At 37.8% G+C, this 23,940-nt stretch overlaps 1 long non-coding RNA gene across 1 annotated transcript in view; it reads left to right on the top strand.

Moving 5' to 3' along the window:
* Positions 1-20,324: 20,324 nt before the first annotated feature.
* The window catches only part of LOC128793585 (uncharacterized), a 28,262-nt gene continuing 24,646 nt past the window's right edge, over positions 20,325-23,940 (top strand). Inside the window, exon 1 of the long non-coding RNA XR_008432837.1 lies at positions 20,325-21,123. This is a non-coding gene — a long non-coding RNA (uncharacterized LOC128793585). The remainder of the gene's footprint in view (positions 21,124-23,940) is intronic.

The raw sequence follows: 23,940 nt of genomic DNA, 5'->3' as shown, positions 1-23,940 counted from the left end.
AGGCACAAGGACTTGTGTTTCTTCAAGTGCAGTGTTGGTCTTGGCACCACCAGGACCTGCTACTGCTGCTGTTGAAACATCCTCCTGAGGTTCAATGAGTTCATAGTGTTCAAGGTCAGGCAGAGAATAACTCCATGCCAGAAATAAGAAAAAGAAGGTAGGCTCTATTCCTGGTGATGCCTTCCACACTGTTTTGCTGTTTTATCAATATTTTAATAGATTCAAAAATATTCTCCTTTCCTATGTATAAAAGTAGAATCTTTCAGCTCTTTCTAGGATATTGCTTCTACTTTTCTACACAGTTATTTGCCACAAACCTTATTTTCCTGGTGATCAGTAAAATAGTGGATGTTGTAGTCTTATTGACACAAAGGGATAAAAAGCATCCTCAAATTAACTGCACTTTAGGGAAAAAAAACAAAACCACATCTTGGTAGGTGTGTTGGAGAAACAGGAATTCTCAATATCGTTATTTATTTGAAGTGAATTACTTTTGAAATACAGTAAAACCCATGCAATATTTTTTGTCATAATATAATTGTAAGTATAGAGTTTATTCATTTAACTTGGAAAGTGAAATATAAACTTCAGAAAGTGAAATATATAATGGTGCAACTGCTTTGTTCTTTTTCTAATAAAAGGTAGGAGCTTTTGAGTGTTATTAGACTGAGATAAGCTAGGATTCTGTATAGCACAATTTTGTATGTCTCAACTAGAAAAAGCCTTTGAAGTCCTATGAATCTTTCTGCTTGTTAATTCTTCCATTTGTTTGATTTTTGGTACAAAGAAAATGAAAGAATATGATGAGATTATGGCATTTTAAGTCAATATTTATTAAAAAATCAATCTCGATGAAAATCTGCCCATCCCTCTAATTAGATGAGGCAACTTGAGGTTGATTTTTAATTGCAAAAGTAATTACACGGAGCAGATAGCCAGTGACATTTGATTATCTAGGTGATTGATTAAAAAGCCTAGCTCACAGAGCAGATTGTCAGCCAGGGGAATCGAGACAAAAGAGCAAATTAAAAAAGTTGTCCTGTTAGTAATCACAAAATTCAAGGATGAAATTACAAAGCTAAACACCTCCAATCCACGTCATCTTCGTCACTCAACTGTCTGCAGCATGCCTGAGCTCAAAAAGGGAAGATAAAGAAATGGATTACTTTTAAAAGGATGAAGTATTCAGGAAATATAAAAATAAAAGAGCAAAAGCACTGCTGAGAATAGGGACTTCAACCACACAAGCAAAGAAATAGAAATGTCTCTGAATTGTGACAGATCAATTTCCCTATGCTCTTATGAAAGCTCATTAAAACCAAGCAGGGTTAGTCAAATTAAATATGTTGGGTAGTAAAATATGTGTTTAGTGACAAATCTTAATGATTATTTAAGATTCTAATCAGGGTGACCCCTTTTTCCTCCAATGTATGTATTTTACAGTGGATATTCACATAGTTTTCTAATATTTTGAACTTATTTAATATAATTTTAACTGATTGCAGGCTGTAACTGGAATGGCTACCATTGACATCTTTAAGAAATGAACGTTATAAAATGTTCATGAAATTCATATATGAGGTAATCTGAATAAAGCAGGAAACAGAATGAAAATTGTGTTTGCTTGTAATATCCCATTTTGTGTTTAGGTTTATGATGCTTGCCTCCTTGGGCTGTGCTGTTCATGTAAATTGCTCCAATGAGGTGATGAGCTACAAATGTAGTATGTGACATCCCTGTGCATGGCAGGAGGGTGAGACTAGATGGTCTTTAAGGTCCCTTCCAACCCAAGCCTTTCTGTGATTCTGTGACTCTAAGAAATTGTGAAAGAGATCCTTACATCAGATTATGCTCTCTGTAGCATTATGTACAGAGTCCTTCCATTGACTCTGGACCTCTGGAGGCTTTGTGTCAAGTTCAGTGTTTGGTTTGTTTTAGCCTTGACAAAGTACTGTTGTGTTTTATATGAATTTATGAATTATCAGATTGTTTTGGCCAAATAGTCTTCAGCAGAATAATTCCAAACAGCTCAAATGGTATTAAAGCCTGAAACTCATTCATGAACAATAACTGCATTTTCTGAAACACCGCATGACTTCTTGGTATCACTTTCCTGTCATTAAAACAAATGTCTGTCATTTTCTATACTTCTGATACCTGAAAAGTTGTACCATAGCAAGGGCTGAGATTGAACAGCAATTAATATCAGTTAATGAAACCAGAAAATATGCAGAGAATTTAAAAATCTATTTTATTAGAATAAAACAACCCAGTAGAGAGGAGAAAGCGAAATTTTCTAAGCATCCCATCTAAAGTCAATTAATGTAAAGCCCATCACAGTCCTTGAGAGTTCAGCTGCTACCAACTGGTAGCAAGTGGTGGGTTCAACATGCTCTGTGTAGCTTCAGACCCTTCACCTGCTGTCTAGGAGTCAGTCAGTGAAATCTTTGTGATCCAGTTATTAATTCCATGGGAACAGCCTGGTTTCCTTCTTCTTTAGTGTTGTCATTGAGAAAAATATATGATTTCTAGACTGTTGGATTTGTTAAATGCTAGCTCTGTATTGTTCTTTTTTGAGGCTCTACTACCTGTCACCCATCAAAATGTAATCTGACAGTAAAAAAAATTCAATTTTTTAAAGGTTCTACTTGGATATTACAACACTGTGTTGGTTTCCAGGTTCCTGATAGGCCTTTTGCAAAAAAGCACATGAGCATTGAAAGAGAGATGGATATAGACCATGGTGTGTTTCTAGATCCCTGACTTAGAAAAACCCCAACCAAACTAACCAAAACCACACCAAAAACTCAAAACCAAACAAAAACCCCAAAACAAAACCCTCACAAAACAAACAACAACAACAACAGAAACCCTGCCAAAAAAAATGCAGGAAAGTCAAATTATTAAACAGTGATGGGGTTGAGTGCTTTGGAAATAAGTGCTCAACAGAGTAGTTTGAACAGTGAAGTGCCATAGAAAACTGGTGTCCATTTGCAGTGCAACAAAAGGTGTGAGGATGTGTTGGTTTGTAAACATTGCCACAATAGTCTTCATTTTTCTTTCAGCCTTTTGAGGAGTTGGGGTGAAAACAGCAGAAATAATTTTCTACAAGAGCAAATGCCTTTTCATTTAACAAAGAAAATATTTTTTAAATTTTGGTAATTTGAATGCTTTCTGCAGACAATCTCATCTCCCTGCTGTTTCTGAGACTCAAAGCAAAATCACCAAATAAATTCAATCTTGCCTTTTAGAGCTCTGTTAATTCTAATACCTCCATTTATGACGTTTAGAGTTGATGTATCACTGTAGAGACAGTGTCTTTCTATGCAAGCTTAATAATTTTTACATGATTGTATTTACAGTTGTCTCTTTTTCTTACATGGAAGCCACTTCACCAAAATGGAGTTTTGCATTGTATAGTCATGGAACCCTCATCCCTGTTTTCCAAAACAGCTGCTTTGGATGATCTAATGTCTGTGCTTTTTCTGATCCGTTTTCAGTCCTTCTGAGTCTGAGTACTTCTATTTTTGCCTTTGCCTGCATTAAACAAGAAATTCAGATGCTGGTAATTAACTGGAGTTCCCCTGCTGCCAGACCAAATTCAGTTCCAAAAAGCCCTGTATATTGCTACTTCTGCATTTGTTAACAATGTCCAGACAACAGGTCTGCAATTAGATTCCCATCTGTTAGGCTGAGCATTTAGCATAGCCAATGGATGCAAATGAACTTGGGTCCCTCAGTGGAGTGGATCTTTAACTAGCAGTATTATATTTGAAAAGAAATTTAGCAGCTCATGATAAGGAAGAAGATGAGACTTTAAATAATATAGCAGCTCTAAAATGTTTAAATGAAAAAATAAAATAGTTCTTCCACATATGATGAAATAGTTTTTCCACATATTATGGTTTTTCTAACAAATCCGAAAATATATTAAAATATTCCACTGTTTTCCTCAATGTCTAGAATGCTGCATTAGATTGAGGGGAAAAGTTCTAGCTTTAAATGTTAGGTATAGTGTTTACTGCATAAAGTAATGCTGCATGTTTATATAAATGTTGAAATTCTGCACCAATTATTTTTTTGAGACTTTTAAAGGAATGCTTCAAAATGTTAAATACTTTTGCAGGATAAAATGGAGGAGACAGAGGGATGCATTTTTAGAAATTCTTGTGTTTAATCTCACTGCAATTTTGTATCAGTTCTAACGGCGTTATAATAAGGGATAATCCTACCAAGTCCATAGGCTGTGTGTTGGAGGATTAGCTAAAGCTTGCATATTTAAATGTTTCATTTTCTACTGGTATGTCTGTAAAATAGACAGTAAAACCCATTTAAACTAATACCTGTTGAAGGGCTAAAACAGTAAGGAAAAAAAACCCTAGTGCAAACTCAGATTTTTTTCAGTATTAATTGTATAACGCATTTGCCTTTTCAGAATTTGTATATTAAAAAGTAGATGTTAAATATAGTATATGAATATAAAGTTTAAAGAGCTTTTTTTCTTATACATTAAAAATATAATAATTCTAATGTGAAATTATTTTGCATTTTATATTAATTTATTTAAATGAACTTATTTATGGCTCAGAAAAAACAAAATTCTAAACTACTAGTAAAAGATACCTTTGTAAAATCTTATTTGCAATTATTTTGGTGCCTTAGCAAAGTAGGAGAATGGGTTTTGGTGGACTTTATTGCATATAGAATTCAAACTTACACAGATTAGTTTTTATTATGGCGTTTGGGTAGTGGTAATAAGCATTTCAAATGGTGGTGGGACTTTTGTCAGCTAGAGTTTTGTCATAGTTGTAAATGGGATCTGGAATGCTCTCCAAATTTCTTAGCAGAGCAAGAACTAGGGTGACAGAATCCCAAAGGTACACAACCAATTGTTGATATTGCAATTTAAGTTATAAAAAAATGTTTTTTAAGGTAATTATCAACATATTGTTTCTGGGTTTGGGATTTCCCTGTTCTCCCTACCAGATGTAATGAGATGGTCCATGGCCCCAAGATCTTTACAGCCCAAGGGCTGGGGAGACCTGTTTAAGAGCAGAGAGCACCAGCCTGGCAGGGTAAAAATGGCCATGTTCATATTTCACCTTCTCAGTGCAGAGCAATGCACTGGCCACCGTTTGAATCAACAAAGAACATTCTTCCTTCATAAAGCAACCTGGATTTCCCAGTATATGTTTTTTTCCCAGAAAAGTTTTGAGCAATCAAAACAAAAAACCCAAACAACAACAACAACAACATAAACCCTGCAAAAAAAAAAAAAGCAGGAGAGCTGTTGATTCCCAGCTAGAGCATTCCCTTACCAGGGGAGTCTGTAAGTCTCTTTCTGGCTAAAGGCACTGGTGTGGGGAGGAGATGGGGCTTTGGTTGCTGCTGGTGGACTCATGAGTTGTGTCAGTGATGCTGCTATCCCTGTGTGAGCACAGCTCTCTTTACTTGTGTGATTGGGGCGAGATGGAAATGTGCCCACTGGAAGGATGTGCCCTGCACTGCAGAACTAGCTATGACTTTTGCATTGGATAGAAGTGAATGGATTTAGAGATTATTTTGGGGGGGGTTCCCTTCAAGAAACATTGCATCCATTTCTTTCAATTTAGCCAGCAGTGTGGGATTGCTCATGATGAGATCTGTATGCTGCTTGTCACCATGACAAAAGTGCAGATCTTTGCCTCTGTGGGATCTGACTCTTCAGGGACTGACAGAAGATGTGCAGGATCAGAATTTCCTGCCAGGCAAGCTGTTGGTTCAAGTGCACTTACAGACAGGGTGGGAGCTTGTGATTGCCTGGTCCATAGCCTGCTAATCTTCCAGATTAGTCTATGTTTTCTCCCCTGGGGGCTAGCAGGCCATCAGCAGAAAGCAAGAGCAATCCATTGCTCTTTCATTGACAATAAACAGAGAGTGACAGCAGCTAGAAACCTTGTGGCAGTGCTATAGAGATCTGGGAGACTGTGTGGGTATGGTGTTTTAGTCAGTCACATTTTTTTTGCTCTTCTTAAACAGAAAATTATTTGTATACACAGGTGGTGGACAAACTGTGTATGGGAAGGTGGGACTGCAAGAGCATAGGTGCATGAAGAGTGCCCCTAGCAGGAAAATTTTGGTCTGCTGCTTCTGTGCTTGGCTTATGCTTATCCTGTGATGCCATTAGTACCTCACCGTAGCAGCAAACTGGGGCCATCCTCTGGTTCTTGTGCCTTAAGGAAGCTTTGGTTTAGGTGGACACAAGTGATGAGGCATAGTTCGAAGGGCTCAGGGCACTGCCATGTGCTGAGGTGCTCAAACAGCTGGTGCTGAAGAGGTTCAAGCATGATGAGCCTCTACTGTCAGCTGGTGTGAAGGACCAGGGGCAGGAGGGAAGGCTCTGATGGTGGCTGTAGGACTGGGGCAGGAGGGAGGGCTTTGCTCTGATGGTGGCTGTAGGCCACGAAGAGCAGAAAGTTTCTCCACCAGCCCACTTGCTGCCCCATTAGCCTGTGGTGAGGGGTGTGGGCATGGCTGAGAGCTTGGGCACCTCTGGGCTTGCAATGGGAGCCTTGCCACACCTAATAACTTTCAAATAATATCTCACTGCTTTTACCTTCTTAATCAGAAACTGGCAGTTCCTCACCACACAAAACACCATACTTTCTCCAGTTCTCTTTCTGTGCATCACTTTGCTTGTTTATAAGATTGGTCTTAAGTGGACAAGCCTCTTCTACTAGGAGTAGTTTATGGCTGGGACTGCCTCAGTACAAGTGACAATTAGCTACTTAATCTGCATGTTTTCCTAAAGTAGTGTTTTCTTACCACATGTGACCACTAGTTTCATATTTTTAATTTCTTATTTTTGAATTTGTCTTCCACAGATTCTTCTTTGATAACTTTGTGTTATTTAATGATTGTGAATATTTTTTTTTAATTTATAGGGCTTTTCACCTTTGATAATAAGCACCTTAAGCTTTCCAGTGCAATGCCTACCAACTACCTTCTTTCTTATACCACTTGCATTGCTACTACCTGGAGGTAGATCTAATAACAAGAGTACAGCATCAATGTCAGCATTCAAGTGAGGAATTAACCTAATCATTGTCTCTTAAATGTGTTCTTTCATTAGCAGCTAGTGGGGGTGAGGGGCAGAGGTCGTTTAACTTGCACAGTGATCACATTTGCATTAGCATAGAAAACCATTACCTCAGTAGGTTATAGATAATCCTACTGATAGCACTTAACCAGCCTAATTTTTTAATAAAGAAAAATAATGATGAGATAACAAAAATTGGTCAACAGAACTTATTTAATGAACACCAACTAATCATCCTGGCTAGTTTCTTGGAAGAAGTGCAGAGGATTTTCACTCCACTGCTGCTGGAGATATACCTGCCAGCCCTTTGGAATCTGTTCTTTATGTTTATTCTTTTGCTTGTTTTGTGGCATGGAAGACAGCTTGGCTTTTATTGTTAATTTGTTATTGCATATCTTCCTGATTGCTTTCTGCCATAAGGGTTATGTCCACAATGATGACATAGAAGTGTTTGCAGCCTTTTTAGATGTGGCTGAGTAACATTTGGATGGGCAGATCAAAGACTGGTAGCAATCCAGCTGTTTTGGTGTGAGGTGTGGGTTACAAAATGTGCTCACCTGAGGAAGCACTGGAGTGCTGAGCTGTGCTGGGTTCTGTGTGCTGCTCACTGTGGGCTGCCCTTGGGCCAGCAAATGTGCAGCTGGCTCAGGTGTAGGCAAACTCCTTTGTTAGTGCTCTGGCTGCTGTAAACACACTCCTGGTGAGCTGAGCTGCTCTGTTTCTGGCATGCAGCCTGGCCCTCTACAGATCAATCTTAACGGAGTTGACTTTTGTGTGTTTGAAGTCTGGTTTGCTGCTTCCTGGGGCAAGGGCTTTAGCTGTCATCTTGGTCATCCTCACAGCTTTGCCTTGTCTGTCTTTCCTCCTGAAAGCATAGTCTGAACCCTTTTGTTAATACAGTGTTTCTTTTTTGTCCTGTCTGAGTATGAGATGCTGACAATTTTTAAACCATTTAGTGTTGTGGAGGCAGGAGCAGAGACCATGGGATACATCAGTTATACCTCCAAATAACTTGATAGCAAAACTTCCATTCTGAATGGGCTGTGCCTTGACACAGCAAACATTTCCAGTATCAAGCACAGCTTTGGGGGCGCTTCAGGCTGTATTGGATCAACATTGATTTCATCTGGTGGGAGGTTGTCTCCAAGCACCCATTCACATTTGGATTTGCTCAGTCTTTATGAAGTCAGTATTTTTCTCTACTGTGGGAGGCTTCTTCAGGACAAAGTGTGCGGTTTTTTTGATGGTCTGCTCCATGATCTCCATTTGTGTCCATGTGGCTGCACACCAAGAGGAGAGGGGAAGGCTGATGGCACCATTTGGCTCTCTCCACTGTCTGTGCCCCCACTTCAGACTGCCCAGGGAGCCTGAAACACAACATAAATGCTGCTGCATGTTGGTCACCTGTATTAAAGGCCCTACTGTGATCCTTGCCCTGCAGATACTGCAGCGGTCCTGGTCAATGGTATGTACTGTAACTGTAGCACATTATCATGCTAATCATTATTATTATTATCCTCTATATAAAGTCAAAAATAATCTAATTGTTATAAAAGAGAGTTATCATGGGAGACAGTTAAGCTAAACAGAGGAAATCATAAGAGCCATAAGAATAATGCTGGTTCCTGGCCTCAAAGAAGGGAAAAAAAAAAAGTGAATGTTTTTGCTTTTCTGATATATTATTTGCCCTTTGATAGCCCATATATTGTTGACAAAGAGGAAGAAAGCTTCTCCCTCACTAGTTGTTTATTATTGCTAAACTGCTATTGAAGCACACTTGAAATTCATTTAATATCTCTTTCACATTTTCTGTCACATAGGGAATCAATATTCAAGCGAGACTGTCACCTCCAGAAGTAACCCACAGAACCACCTTCCCTCAAATACTTTTCACATTAAGTGTTGCCCCCTGACACATACCCTTTCCCCAGCCCCACCCCACCCCGGCTCCTCTGGTCTGTGGTCAAAGTGTTAGGCAACAGTTTTTATTAACTGTAATAACAATATTGCAGGAATGGCCAATTTAAACTGAAGTCCAAGCACAGCCCTGCATTTCACAGCTGATTCATATTGACGAGAGCTGCTTACCCTGTGAACTGTGAGCTGCTGGAATGAGCAACGCAGCTGCGGTTTTCTTTCAAGTTCCAGGATCCAAAGGCAGCAGTAATTGTTTTTGAAATGTTTCTTTTTATTCTTATTAAATAAGTTCATTGTATATGTTGAAACCTGGATCATTCCTGCTCTGATTTGCGTCCCTTTTCACTGCCAGGCCGAAAGCGCAGAAGCAGTGTGTGTGTTTTGGATTGCTTCTAAGCCATAATAAAAATACCCTTTCTGCAGGGAAAGGGTGCCATCTCTGCCATTTCCTCAGAAATGTGTAGTCCATAATTAGTTGGGATTTCCAACTCAGAGTGCTAAATGGAAGAGACAGGGCGAACAAGAAGCCCAACAAAATAACTCAGTTTTTATTTAAGCTAACATAAAAGTGCACAAATATGTTAGTCATATATCATGACAGATTCTAGCTCAGACTAATTCAGTTCTTCATGTGTGAATTGGCATAGGGAATCAAAGAGTGTTTGAAAAGATGTGCTTACTAAGTAAGGCACTTTACCAACTGTCAGGAACTGCTTTGAAACGCATCCTTACCTCTAGATAGTATTTACCTTGAGGATGTACACTGTATATGCTCTCTTCAGCTTAAAGGCCCCAGGCTTGAGTAGCAGCAGCTACTGTATCTTCCAAAAACCCCTTGTAAATTATCACATATGTGCCTTGCAGAACCAGGCTGTTTGCTCAGCAGGCAAACACAATGCAGCAGCATTATTAAATTTCCATGAAGTTTACCAAATTTGTGGGATCAGTAGGGTGGACCCAACAGGGAAGCTTTCCTACTGCCTACAGCACCTTTAAAGCAGCTGATGGTGCTGCTGATACTTTGCATTCTGCTGTTGCTCTACTGCTGTAGCCATCTACTTAATCTCCACAGCAAAGATTAGTTTATTCGATTAAGTCTGTTCCCTATAGACCATCCCTGTAGCTCCTTGGAAGGCATCAAGACTGTGTGTCTCCAACCTTTTACCAGCTAGAAAAGATTCAATAAAGTAATCTTTTCCCCCTCCTTTTATATGATTGGAAAATAAATTGAAAATGAATTTCAGTTATTGCTTGTGTTTTAAATATGAGATAAAGGTCAGCCCCCTCTAGCTATCTCCATAGATGGAGATTAACATGAGCATGTTCCATTATAAAATCATATAGCAGTTTTGTAAATCTGTCAAGTCATCTACAAATATATAATTAGTCTGTTAGATTTTGAAATCAATAAACAAGGACTTTTTAGTGTTGTGCCTAGAAAGCTTTGCTAGAGAGTGCTTTAGGCATAGGAGTCCAAATAGCAAAACATTTGCACTGTATACATTATGCAGCTCTCTGGGTGTTTAGATGTCGAAGGTTAATGGAAAATTAGGTGTATGTGTGTGCTTTTTTATTACATTTTTTAACTCTACTTAAGAAAATAAAGCCATTTTAAAGTTGGATTTTTATTTTTAATAAAAGCAGAGTGTCAAAGAGTAGATGTTCAAAGCGTAAACTTCCCATTTTTCTTTTCATAGTTGGCTCCAGTGAGATGGTGACTGTGAATGTTTGTAAGGCAACATTCATAGACATATTTATACAAGGCATGTGTTCACCGTTTGTCATCACTGTCACAGAACATGATTTCCCGGGTCAGAAAATTGACTTCAAAGCTTGACCCTGAAGATTTGACTTGCCTGTTTGCTTATTCTGGTTCAAGATGTGATGTCAAAAGCTGTCCTATTAGTGGCACCTTTTCACATTTAGTTTGCTCAGGTTGATAATAATGATACTGGAAGGACCGCATTTTGATGTTGAAAGAGGGGAAGGAGCACTGCTGAAATTGATGGTGTTGACAGTAGGAGGTGAGATTGGGAAAAGATATATTAAAATGTGGATATTATTTTGAGTGACAACATTCCTTTGTTAGAATGCTATATGTCATCATGAAATTAAATTTGTTGTTATATCCTGTTCCTAAATTAAGATTAGGAACTGTTTATACACCAGTTGCAAATATATACATATGTATGGTTTGAATGCAATTTTTGAAGTGGATTCATTAAATATGCTTATTGGAATGGACGACACTGTGTCTTTTAGTGATTTTAGTGCTGAATTTTGATATGCAGAAATTCATTTTTCTAAAGTCTATTTGCTTTATAAACAGGCTCATATAATTTTATCTCCAGCTCCCAAAATCAGAACTGGTATCATTCGTCTCCTAATGATGTTAGTGTGGAATTGTTACAACTTGCTGAATATACATAGGGCCCTGTCAGAATCCAGGGATCTCAAAGAATAAAGAAATTTCAAAACTAGATTATTGAAACACTTAATGAGAAGACACTGTGGCAGGATAAATGTCAAATCAATAACTTAATGCTCATGATTGAGTAGCCTGGGTTTTAACTAATGATTACCTGTTTATTGATCTACCTTTTGACACCAAAGTCAGAAATACTGTGATACTCTTTATTTAAAAGAAAAATGACAAGGAAAGGGAATCTCATGCAATATAACATCTACATCAGTGGCTATTTCCATAGCATGCTGATAGCTTGATATGGTTCAATTTACTTGTGTTGTTTGCAGCAAGTGAAGTTAAAATAGATGGGCCTCCCTTTTTAATATGACCTCATATCAGTTAATTTATATTAGGTCATATCTCAAAGTTTCCAAGGTACTTAGCTGGCAAAGACCTCAGTGGAATGTAAAGCAGACAGTGTGTAAGGTCATCACAGAGGAGAATTGCAACCATGAGCCTTGCTTAGGGTGCACATCCCTGAACTCCTTTGTTGGATCTTAATAGCTTTCACTTGTCAATTTAGATGACTTACTATTAATAATAATAATTTAATTTCCTGTGTTTGTTTGTTTTTATAATTTTCAGTGACTAGTACTCACTTTTACATTATTTTTTTTTCTTTCATCTCACTATTGCAGGTGATACAAAATTCCCATTCCATTAAGATCCCGTATTTAAAGAGTTGTCCATTTCTTCCCTAAGCATTTGTGGGTTGTGTTCTCTTTGTGCTGTCAGGTAAAAACTGCAGCTGCCTCTGTGTAGTACTTGGCACTTTTTTAGGTGTGAGGCAGTCTGGGTAGAGGTAATGATGCTGTTGGGGGTTCTGAAAGCCTCTAAGGTAACAAGTGCAATTTCAGTCTTAAGAATCAAGTTATGTTGATTTTTTGGCAATTTTTTGGTTTTTTTTCATTTCTTGATGTTCCAATGCACATTGTTGTGTTTTGGTTGCTATTTTGGTTTGTTTTTGTTTTCTTGGGTTTTTTTTTTGTTGTTGTTGTTGCTCATTTTAAATATTTTCTTCCTGTGCAGTTTGCATAAGAACAGCTTTCTTTCTCTAAACACCAGCAGTATCTGTTTGATCCAGCAGTAGAACAAATGGAGTTCCCGGTAAGGGGAACAGGAGAGACAAACTGGTTGACAAGTCACATTGTAATCAGGGTATAGGAGTGGTGCTCACCTGTAAAATAGTCAGATTCTGCCAACTTTGCTTGGAAGTATATTCCCATCCCACAGATAAAAATACTTCAGTAGATGAATCTAGATTTCACAACTTGACCTAGTGGACAGGCATGATCAAACTGGTAGGGGAGTTGATGGAGTTAAATTTGACTAGTAGTCTCTGGTTTTTTTTGAGGTGGCTGCTTAGCCTGGGTAAAAAATATATTATATCATCTAAATTAAGATAATTACTCAGGAATATGTTAGTTAAGGATGATATCTCTTGCTGCTTAGCTTGTCTGCTTGTATAAAGTTATATATACAAAGTTCACTGAGAAGCCCAGAGTGCTCGAATACTTCATTTCTTGCCTAAAAACTGAAGTGAAACTGAATTACAGCCTTCATTGCATTCATTTAAAAATAATCATTTGAGTAAGAATGTTATTTGAACTGCAAGCAGTAAATGCCCAATCTTCTTGTTGTTTGCCATCTCTTTTCAAATGTACAAAAAACCCTGACACCTTTCCAATTAAGATGGGTTTGGGGCAGGGGGAAAGAGGAGAGGAAATATGTAGAACTCAATGCGTAAAAAACTCTATTAGATGTGACGCACACATATCAGTGGTAATTAGAGAATTTTGTCTTCAAGAAAAGTCACCTTGACTTCAAAAACGGAACAAGTCCTGAATGAGCTGCTGATTATGATGCATTTCTGACTGAATGGTTGAGCACATTTTTAAGCACTCTTCTTGCTTAAATAGTTCACATGAAGTTCCCCTCCTTTTTTCTTTTTTTTAACTCCCCCTGAACAGAGTTGGTTGGTCAAGTTGATCTCTTGTTTGAAATTCAATCGAGGGCATTAAAGTGTAAACCAGTTGGAAAAACAAATTGCTTAGGGAAATAATTTGCTTAAACAACAACAAACAAGCACTGGTAATCTTCTTACAGAAATTAATGAAGGGAAAACCCCCTCAGCTTGGGTGGATAATGATCCTTAGCTATCATGTAACAAGCCTAGAAGGTTTAGGGAGAAGGTGAAAATTAAGAAAGCTGGATTAAACTGAATTTGCAAAAGAACAAAAGAAATTCAGGATAAAGATCAGTTCTCCCACTTCGAGATTGAAAAGTACTTCTGAACTGGAAAGAGCCTAATCCTTTATGCAAATCTGGTTTAAAGTTAAGTTTTCATCTTGGAATGGTTTTTATTTCTACTATATAGCTAATAAATTAAATACTTAAAAATAATTCAGACAACTATCTTGTTAGCAGTCACTTTACACAATGAAAGCTTTTTCATCAGGTAGAGCTATAAAACTGGTAAATGTGGAAAAAATTACCTTTATCTTCTTGTGATTGTCTTTAATGCTTATTCTTTACTAATTAATCTCTTCAAATTATTTAACCACAAAATTAAGATCTCTTCACATTAGGGCCTACCCCAGAGGATATTCATGAAGGACTTCCTGATTACTCAACAAAATTTAATTAGTTTTCTCAGTACCTTCATGTTTATCTTTTAATAATGATAGGAGCTACCTTCACTTCCACTGAGAAATTAAACTTCCATTTCAGTCCGTCCTCACTGAAACAAATAAGCTGCTGATTTATTTATTATGTCATATATATTTTACTTTAAAAATGTAAATAGGTATTTCAGTAAAAGTTTTTAATTATCCTATTTCTGTTTAGTTTTGGAAAAGATAGTTGAACACAGCAGTTAATTATCTCTTCTTCCAAAAAAAAGAAAAAGTGTTCAAGTTATCTTCTGTCTTTTCCCTTATCTTAAGGCTTATCATTGCTCAAGGTTTGTTTTAAGTCAGTGGAAGTGCTGAAAAGCAAAGTGATGGAAATACGTGTTTTGTAACTGTTAGGACAGGTGGAACATTTCTGTCAAAATATCACATGAAAGCTTTTCTAATTAAATGAAAAAGAGGTATTTGGGGATCTGAGCTCTGTCTCTAGGTGGACCCTGGGGGAAGCCAGTTGGCAGTCGTCACCCACCTCAGCTCAATCCTAATGCAGTGGAAGTTGTAGGTGGATGTTCGTTTAGGCTCCAAGCCCACAAACACTTACAATCACACTCAGATTTATGGGACAATTTTGCAGTGCATCAAGTTAACTGCATACCTCGGCATGCCTTTGCAGGAGTGGGGCAGTGCTTTGTCTAGTCACACATAGTTCACACGTTTTCAGAGGAATGGTGACATCAGGAGGTGTAAGAATTTCAGGATACTTACTCAACAGCTCTGAAAGGTATTACACGTGGTGTGAAGCCTGCTGAAAAATATTATTTAATCTTGAGAGATGAGGGGGAGAGTGCAGGAGAATATTGCCTTAAAATCAGAGAAGCAATAATTACTTTAAAGTTTTGTACTGTGATATCTCCTTGCCATTAAGTCTGATGTCCTCCTTTCGCAGAATTTCTCCTGGCCTATTCTCAAATACATTTAAAGTGTTAGGTAATATGAAGTCAATGAAGCTCGTGAAACTTTAAAGTTCTTAGAGACTGATAGTTTTACATTTCATTCTAGATTAGATCAGACTGAGCAGAAGTCACTTCATATGAAACATCCTCGAGTGTGTAATCATTTGGTTTAATTTTGTAGCCTCAATCTAGAATTTAAGTGAGAAGAGTGAAGAAGTCCTTCACATTCACTTCATTGAATCTCTTTCCATGGCTTGTCAATAATTCCTTGTATGAACAGATATACAGGAAATTGTGCATGCTTTGAAAGCTTGAGTAGCTATCTAAAATATTCCAGTTAAAATCTGTTTATTCCTTTTCTTTCAAAAAGAACTTTTAAAAGTGTTAGAAGGAAATTTTAAAATCATGCTTAAAATAATGATCATATAAATGTTTACACAGTTTTTGAAAAAAAAAAAAAATCAAGATTCCAAAAGGCAGATCCCTCAAGTATGAAAAAAATATGCCATCAACATAGCATTTTTAAAAGCTGTTTCTCTTTCAACCATATTAATATAGGAATAAAATTATACCAAACCATGTTTCTTTAAAATTATAATATTTACAGTTCTTATCTTGTTCCTGTATCTATAACCTTGAGCATTTCCAAGACTGTAGGGCAGATAAAGAATATCCCTGCCCAGTAGGGCAATGCAGGGATTCACCATCAGGGACCTGGAGCACAGAGAGTCTCAAGTCCTGATCCTCAAAGATTTTTTTAGGTGCTTAATACATTTCTTACAAAAAATTAGAATTCTTACTAATTTTCATTGGGAGTTAGAAGCTTAACAGGAGTATGTTTTCTAACCACATTTGAGTATATTGACCTAAATGATTAAGTTATTTTCATAGAATAGTGATTTTAATTAGGTTTCCCAAATCTTAGGCTCGATGCTTTAGTTACTGGGCCACTCTTTCCTGTAGCCATGCTCCTGCAAATTAACCCCAAATACTACTGCAAAGTGATGAAACTAAGATACAAAATATGTTCATGGTTAGTGGTGCAAATGTCCCTTGTACCCATAAAATAGTGTACTTTGTATTTTCTGATTTGTTTCAGTGTCTAACAAAATCTAGGCATGAAGCAAGAGGCCACTCTAATAAATAAGAATACATCCATACAAATAATGCCTGGCCAAGTCCTATTCCTAATAATTTTGAATTCAATTTCAACAGCCTTGAAAATAAAAGAGATAATAGTTTGAAGATTTTTGGACACAAAGATGAGGTAAATTTAGTAGCATCTGTTCATCTTACAAGTTTTCTAGCACAACTGTCTGTGCTTTTTAAGAGCCAAGTAAAGTTAACAGGTTATTGGGATCCTCTTCAGCATTTGTGACAGTAATTACATGCCAAAAGAAACTGAAGAAAAGAAAAAAATCTGTGGATTCTTTCTGGGGAAGAGACCTAGTCTAAGATGCTCATAAGTTAAAGATAGGAAGGCCTCCATGCAGCAGCCCATATCACTGCTAGCTACATCGTTCAGCTTGTTCTTTGCCAGCCTAAAATTCTGCCTTAAAAATGCATTTGTGTATATATAGGATCTAGGAACTGTTGCAATAAAATTGGCATACTGGGGACTCTGTTTACAAGAGTTCAGAGTTGCCCACCTGCTAAAGGAAGGAGTTATAGTGCATCCATGGAGCTTGGGTGTTCTTCAGCAGCCAAGACTTACTGAAAAGTGGGAAGTGTTGGCTCTTACAATTCACTCACAGCAGGGAATGTTTTCATACTCATTTTAGTGAAACTACAAAGCACAAGGAGGGCTTGGCTTTGAGAAACAATCCTAGTACTCCAGAGGTCCAAAAGTAGGAGTGATAGCAAGAAATAACATATGTTCTAATAAATGTTTTGTATGCTGGTGGCTCAAGTTTGGGAGGAGCTAAAATCATCAAAGATCACTTACTCATATTGTGAGACTCTCACCAAAAGGCTTCCAGCTTTCTATAAGAAACCTCTGTCTAGTTTAGCAGGAACTCTGGATGATTCCTGAAGGTGCCTGTAGACTTCTAACTGCCAGTGGTTTTGCTGGTTCCTGATTGCTGTGTTTTGTGTGCTGCTCCATATAAGAGATTTCCTAAATTCCTCACTACTGCAGAACTGGCTGTTCTGGCTGAGAAAAAGATCAAGCTTGAAGGAATGTCCTAAATTTGATGTTGCTTTGAGGTCACATAGAGCAGTATAATGGACCACAGAGGAATAAAATTTAAATAAAAGGTCTTAGATCTCTGTTTTCTCACCACTATCTGAGTACCTTATTGCAGGACTGAGAAAGCACCATTCAAATAATATCTTGCTTTAGGAAGAACTCTTCTCAGAGATTTAAAATTATTCATAGGCTGTTGTGGAATCTAGGTACCCTTCTGTAAATCAGGACCAGTGGTGTGAGCCTTGAGTAAAAGGGAAATAAACAGCAAAAAGAAATACTAACATGTATATGCTTTTGGTATAATTGTATGTTTAATATACTTTTAATGTGTAATTATTTCCAATTTATCAATGAGGGAAATAAGGCACAGAAAATTAGGTATGTCATGTGAGATAATACAAGAGTTTAGAAACAAAATTGCTTTATTCTGCTTTTGTAAGCTTTAAGAATGTTGCCCTACTCTTCTTTTTTGCTGACAATATGGCATATATGATCACTCAAATATTTTCCTAGCATGAATTTTATGTACCTTCATTATCCAGTTAAACAGAGTTAAAAATCACCCATAGTCTGTGTACACTGCAAATCCATACTTTGGGAGGCAGTTTTGAAATATCTCATATGTCTGGTTTTTATTTAAAATATAATTGTCAGTTAATTCACTATCACATTTAATAACCTATACTATGCATAACTATAACTGCAGACTGTAACCTCAATTTTTCACATTTATGGGCTTTCTTGTATATTAATCTAAGGAAAAGTAAAGATAGGGCAGTTGCATGTAGAACTTCATAAATAATCGTGCTTGAGGCTGCTGCCCGAGTTGTGAAGGAAACACTGTTTTTCTCCTGTGACATGAAGCTTTAAGGACTTTATGTCCTGATCAAGAAGGAATGCTTTAATAAGCATCCATGTTAGAGGGTTTGTGCTGTGTAAGCTTGGTACAGACCATATGGGCAAAAAGGCACATTGTGTGGTGACAACTGCCCTGCTTGTCATCCCCAATCATACTTGCTCTAATCCTTGTTTTAATTTACTCTGCTTGTACAGCACCAATCCTGCCAGTATGGTCCTTAGGGTCCCTTCATTCCTGCCATTTATGACAAGGAATATGCAAAGGCACAATTATTCATCCACTAAGGTGACAGAGAAGGGCTCTGCTTGGGAATATGTTCCCAGACTTGCAGCATCATAATGTCAGTTGTTAAAGCACTTTGCAGTTGCAAACAATTCTTGAGAGACTTTTTTTTTTTTTAATATAAAAATTTTGAATGCACAAGTGCTAAGACTAAATGAATCCTTATTGATTAAGCAGTGCAATGCTGGAAAGCTTCAATAAATAACATTCTTCATACTTTGTCTTTTACTGAAATGGGATAAATGGGATGTTTTTCTGTCTTTCCCCTTCCACTTAATTATTGTGTTCTTATCATTTGTTTAACTTCAGACAAAGGATAGTATGTTGAGCCACCCTTATTAAGTCTTACTTACTGTATATTGTTTATATTCTGCTGTACAACACATTCCTAAACGGACAAAAAAAAATAGCCAACAAAAAACTCTCCAGTGTAGCATTCAGCCTCTCAAGTCCATGATGTATTTCATTTGCTACGGTCAGAGCAATTTTAACAATGCCTTTCATTTTCTTATAGCCTAAAATGATTTTCTTTCTGTGAGGCCATTCTCCAAAACTTCTCTTCCCTTTTCAGAGTATCATTTGCAATTTAAAGCTAACCTGGTGAGTGTACTCACAATAGGCTTGCCCATAAAATGGTTCAAGGCCTGCCTGCATGCCTAATGAGGTTGATGTTGAGCTATTTAGCTCTTTGTCCTTCCATAATATCTACTTAATGCAGTTCAATGGGAGTGGATTGTTAGAAGCATTAAAGATTCTATTAAGTCTTTACTAAAGCCACTCTATTCTAGTCCAGCTGTATAGTGGCAAGAGCATTAAATTTGAGAATGTAGTGGGAACAAGGGACCTGAAAAAGCACCTATAAAAAAAGGACAAATTTCCTAACCAAGTAAGACCACACTCAATTTAAGACCTGTTACTTTTGTATCTAGATCTAAAGACTTTCTCAATGTGCATCTCACAGCGTTCTGAATTAACTCTAGTTTCCCCATAATGGATGAACAAGGTACAGCTTAAATCTTCATTTATTTTCAAAGCGCGTGAGTAGATTTTCCTTCACCACACTATTGAAAACAAATAGTATTATGACTTTAATCTCAGAGAAACTACCAAAATCTTGCAAAGGCCTCCTTTCAGATAACATTTAAATGCAATATATTTTCCCATTTGCTTAAATACTGTAGTAAGATTGGTCTGCATCAGGAATTCAGAAATCTCTGCACTTTGAGAGGAAGATAAACAATGCTTCTGACAAAAAAAGTATTCATTCAATGCCTTGTTTTGCTTAAGGGTTTGTTTTTTTATCAGGTCTGTATGGTGCTAGCCACCAGCACTGAGACCAAAAAAAAAAAAAAAAAAGAAGGGGTAGAATGGCCAGGATTTCACACAGTTGGCATTGACTTGGCTTGAAGAGGCAAGCACTAAGCTGTCTTTTCAACCATAGTAAAAACCCTCCATCTGGCCACCCTGAAACTCTGTTAGCTTGTTCAACTCGCTGTCGGCTGATTGGGCTTTGTGAAGCAGAAGTAACAACATCAATAGTATAAACCCTTGCCACTTGAGAGTATTACATTTCATTTCATGCTTGACTTAATCAAAACTGGGGAAATGAAATTTACACCTTTTTGATGTTCTTTTCCCTGCTGTTTAAGGAGAAGAATCTTAACCCATTTGATCTTCACATGCACCCAATAAATGACCAAATATGCCAAGCTGCCAAAAGCAGACGGCTGCCAGTTGCCAGTTTATGTCAGGTCACTGTGAGAGAGCTTAATGCAGAAGGTCTTGAGTTTCATACCAAATACTTTGGTTTGCAGCACGGTATTTTGGTTGCAGTGTCAATTTAGCTCCCCTCCCTATTAATATTAAACTATTATAAAGAAAGCAGAATTTTTTTAATTTTTTTTTTTTTTTTTTTTTTTTTTTGTAGAGGGAAATGTGTTGGCAGCCGGCTGTTGTGTGACAGTCAGGAAAGAGTGACAGAGATGAAATGAAGCTGGGTTGGAATTGCTTCTTCAAACCCTTGACATTTGTTCCTTTCTTTCCTGGCTCTGATCTACACGATATACATAGTTGTTGTTGTTGTTTTCCCTGCTAATAACAAGACAGTGCAGCACTGGATTAGAGATTGAGTGAGTGAAAAATGGGACTGGCGATAAGGCTTTCCCTGTGCCCGGGGGGAGGCTCATTAAGTGGGAGATCAGATCGCTACAAAATACATACATGAATAAAACCAACGACTAACAAAGTTCTCCCTGCAACTTGCTGATGAGAAAGCGTTCGATCCAGCACACTCGGGCGTGGGAGGAGGCTTTGCTGCTCGCTTGGCTGCCGAGTTTGGACGCGTCACTTGGCCCCGGTGCCCAGCACGGGTGTTGGGGCGGGTGGATCTGCTGTCAGCACCTGCACGGGGCTGGGTCCCACCGAAAAACACACGCAGACACAGTGCAACAGGTCCCTGCCTTCCCCGCCGCCGTCCTGCTCCCTCCAGAGACCTTTCGCCTTTTGTCAAGGGCCCACATTTATGACTTGATGAAAACATTTGTAATAGATCATCAAATACTGATACATTCTGCGGGACAATATCCCATTTGTTAAATATAAATTAACATTAACACAGATCCCCCGTCGCAGAAAGGCGAAGGGGTTTTGACACCTTTTCAGCAGGACAGGCCGGGCCCCAGCGAAGAAAGCCGAGGGCCTGTAAAGGAACTTGTCCCGAATGGTGATCCTCAGGCTCTTGTGTGACAAGGTACATAGTTTCTATTCAGGAACAGGCAGATTATCGGTTACTATAGTTTCCCTAATGCTCAAATGGAGCTGAGGCCTAAGCTGAACAGAATAGGTTAAAAGGTGCCGATGTTTGGGCCTGCGAAACCACATGTTGAGAGTCAGAGACCAAACAACACAAAGAGCACATCTCTCCGGTCTTTGATGTCTTCTCTGAGGGACGCGGAGTGAGAAAAATGTGGCCGTGCCCCCTGGCCCAGCGGCCGGACAATGCGGCAGTGTGGGAGCTGGGCCTCGGCAGAGCCCGTGGGCGCAGCCAGCAGAAATCCCGCTCACCGCCACACACCGCTTCCCTCACCGCTCCCCCTGCGCCCGCGCTGCGGCCTTAAACACGCACCAGCTTGGGAACTTGAAGCACTAAGCTTAACTAGACTTAATTTGCTGGTTTCTGCGTTTGTTTCCATTTAGCCTGTTCTTTAGCATTTCCTTTGTGTTGCGTGCTTTAAAAACTCCTTATAGCACTTCAGCTAGCAGCTTTTTATTTGCCTGTGTGCCTCAGTGTCTGCTCTGAATCCACTGTGGAGTTGGTGCAGCGGCTGCTCTGTGCTTCCTGCATGAATCACTGATTCTGCTCTTTTTGCCATTTGCAAGTACACAGTGTTTTTAAGCAATTCATATTCACCATAAAAATGTTCCATGTAGGATATCCCCTGATAGCACAAGTGATGCTTTTGCATTTTTCATAAGCAAGATTAAAATACCCACTCCTTGTGCTTGCGTTGTAGGTCTCCTCTGTTCTGCTGCAACTCAGTTTAGTATTTTAATTTTTTATTAAAACTCTCATAAGCAAGATAAATGTGCATTGACACTAAAGGGAGACTGCCAGCTTTGATAGGTTATACTGCCTCAATTTGCTGCTGCTCTTTAAGTATTCCAACACTCAGTGTCCAAGTATTATGCAAAGCAAAATTAATCAGCACCTGCATCTTTTAAAATAATAGAATTCATGAATTCTAAAGTTTTATCAGCGTTATTGTAATTCTGATTGTCGTCGGTTCTTTATACCATTATAGAAAAATATCTAATTGTAACAACTGTATTCCTATAGTGAACATATTACTTGAATTCAAACCCTAACAATGGCAATAGGATAACTGTCCTTGAATTTGAGCCTTTTGTGATACATCAATAGGCTTACAATGTGCTGAATTAGCAGGCATATTAATGGGCAGATGCAGCACCAGCCCATTCTTTTTACCCAAATCTTCTTATGCAAATACCCCATGAATCCAGTTCAAAGAGCTAGCTTTAAAATGAGCTTCTACAGACATTCAGATGGGTCCTTTCACAACTGCAATGGGACTTAGATAGAAAGTGACATGAGAAAAGTTTAGACACTTGTTTTTATAACTGAACATGATCTTGTTATCATAATCTGATACTGGTAACTGGCATGGTCTGGTTGTAGAATTTTAAGCCTTTAACAGAGGGAGATAATCTAGGCCTTTGTGCTACAATGTACTGAATCCTGCACTTGGTGAAAGCTATCAATGAGAATCACAGTTCATGCTTTTTCAAACAAAACTTTTTCATGGTAAAAGCTTTTATCCTATGATAATTACTTAACTGATTGTAGCGGTGCCTTTAACGTTAGTGAGCTCATAACAAGGACACATAAAAAAGGCTACGCTATTTTAGAATAAATAAATTATCAAATAAACAGTTTTTGTTTGCTTGTTGAACTAAATGATAATGAGGTCATTATTAAAAATGCTAATGCACGCCAGCATGGCTAGTAAAAGTTAATGTATTTTATGATCTTTCTTTTGTTTGCTGTGTTTCTTGTGATTGTTTCTCATCAACAGCATCTGGACAAGAATGGTTTAAATGATTTAATTGCAAATTTATGAAAACCTGCCGAAGGAAAAGAAGGATAATAGTTTTATGAGATTGATAATGTTGAAGCCCCCTCCTTTGGAGTTAATTTTAAATTTATCTGCAATTTCAATCAAAGCCTATGGTTTTCTAGGTGGTAGATTGGATTTTTTTGAACTGTCTATTTTAAGGAGTCCAAAAGCTGGTGAGAAGGAATTTCGTGTTGACATTTCCCATACATGCTGACCAAGATTCATTAAAGCAATGCTTCCTACAGAATATTCTATAGGAAGCATAAAGACAACCAAGAATCGATTCTCAGCTGGAGCAAATTGGCATAGCTAATTGACTTCTGTGGATCTGGCCAACACTGTTTCAGCCTTGGCCAGTGTGTGGAGTTGATAGATGTAGATAATTTAAACTACATGAGATTATTGCAAAAAATGGGAGGAGAAATAATCTGCTCTTTTATCATTGCATTTAGGTAATCATAATAAATATTAGACAAGTCATGTACACCATTATCACTCAGTTTATTCTTCATAATTTTTCTCTGAAATGAGTATTTATACTGTGTTCTGAAGCATTAACAAGGTGATTCTCGTACCAAGAACCTTGGTGCAATAGATGAACATAAATGCCGGCATATCTCATGCAGTTATTTTTCAACTAATACAAGGATTTCATGTAGGATTTCATGTTCATACTGGTAAAAATATTACGGGTTGTGCTTGATAGCCTTTATGGAGGAATGCCTTATTACATAACAGTTCCAGATTCTTCTTCTGGACACTTTGTGTTTCAGTGTTAAGTAGCAGCATTATTTTGGGACATAAAACATTTGCCCAAAGCTTTGCTTTTTAGTATTGTTTTCCATTTTCTGTAAACATGCAAGATAAAACTTACGTGCTGAAAGAACATGTGAAGTTAATGTATGGGTATGTAGAGGGCCTTATTCTGAATT

Source organism: Vidua chalybeata, chromosome 11 (assembly GCF_026979565.1).
Source record: "Vidua chalybeata isolate OUT-0048 chromosome 11, bVidCha1 merged haplotype, whole genome shotgun sequence".
Lineage (NCBI taxonomy): Eukaryota > Metazoa > Chordata > Aves > Passeriformes > Viduidae > Vidua > Vidua chalybeata.
The sequence above is the reverse complement of the archived record's forward strand: the minus strand, read 5'-3'. Positions and strand labels throughout refer to the sequence as shown.